The sequence below is a fragment of the Limulus polyphemus genome, unplaced genomic scaffold (genome assembly GCF_000517525.1).
Source record: "Limulus polyphemus unplaced genomic scaffold, Limulus_polyphemus-2.1.2 Scaffold1618, whole genome shotgun sequence".
Taxonomy (NCBI): Eukaryota; Metazoa; Arthropoda; class Merostomata; order Xiphosura; family Limulidae; genus Limulus; species Limulus polyphemus.
In genome coordinates this window covers 68,410-69,706 of record NW_013667228.1, presented here as the reverse complement: position 1 = coordinate 69,706, position 1,297 = coordinate 68,410, and the positions used below count along the sequence as shown (strand labels likewise).

The window sequence follows — 1,297 nt, the reverse complement described above, 5'->3', positions numbered from 1 at the left end:
AAAAAAAATTACACTTTCCTATAATATATGGCTTTGTGTTTAAATGGATTCATTCAGATGGGACTCTTGCATATTGCATATACCTCTACAGTAAATGTACTAGACAAGATTCCACCCTTTACACTGGTTCTCCATCAGAGGGTAATGTCCTCTGGAAATGGAATGGAGGATGTGTGTATGTTTTTACATAGCATTCAAGACATCTAAGATATGAGGACCATTCTCCATATGATGTCTCATAGCTCTAACTAGGATGGGGAACACCTTACTACTTTATCTTTTTTAACCTATTTGTTGTTTCTATTGCACCATTCTCAACTTGTAGAGCCCATCCTTAGGTGTGCCCAGGACTTTTTTTTTGGTTCTTCTTGAGTGCTTGTTGACTTGGCTGGCATTTTCTGATGTGAATGCAGGGAGTATAGCCCCTGTAACTTATCCAGTCATTAGCTATTACTGGCTCTACTCCTCTGATAATTTTACACTACATTTGCAAAACATTGCATTGCACTCTTACCCTGGCTATCTGTTACACCACCACCTATAATCATACCTGAGAATATGATGACTCCACAGGTGCATATATGCTGACTCCTATTTTATGTCTTAAGTCTTAATTAAAAGGTATATAGAATAATGAGATACTCTGCTGAGAATAATGCTTTTTTCTGAGTATCCTTTTATGGTCCAGTCTCTTATTTGGCTGGTCTGTTCCACTCTTTTCTTATCCCCAGTATTTCAAAGGTAAGTCTATAGACTTATAATTCTACAAAACAGGTTTTGATACTCACAGGAGTACAGCACAGATAGTCCATTGTGTAGCTTAATCACAAACAAACAAACACTTTTTTCTCCAATGAATCCAGTCCATTGACTTTTACTCTGATTCTGGGTTGTACTCCAGCTGTGCTTGATCATAAATTTTATTTGTTGTGGTCTAGTTTATTGTTACTTTCCTGCAAAAAAACTTGGTGACCCAGTGGTCCTACAATTATTCAGATCCTTCCTCCATTTCAGTGTGTGTATATCCTGGTTTTTTGTACTTCACAGATGTTTCACATGGGAGAACTCTTGGTAAGTTGATACATGCTCTGCTTAGTGTCAAAGACATTTAGCACTTGGTTATTGATAATATGAAAACAGTTCAGTAAAAAAACGTTTTTGTATTTCAGAGGATAAGTGTATGTTTATAGTATAGGAATAAGTAAGAAACTATAAAAATGCTTTGCAGAGCTGAGAAACTCAAAGTAAGAGTGATCATAGTCTGTATCTCTGAAGCCAACTTGCTATGATATTATAG

The 1,297-nt window shown here is 36.2% G+C and overlaps 1 protein-coding gene across 1 annotated transcript in view; it reads left to right on the top strand.

The window, feature by feature from the left end:
* Positions 1–1,297, top strand: part of LOC106464312 (polycomb protein Scm-like) — a 100,210-nt gene that overhangs the window by 32,285 nt on the left and 66,628 nt on the right. The gene's annotated exons all lie outside the window — the stretch shown is intronic.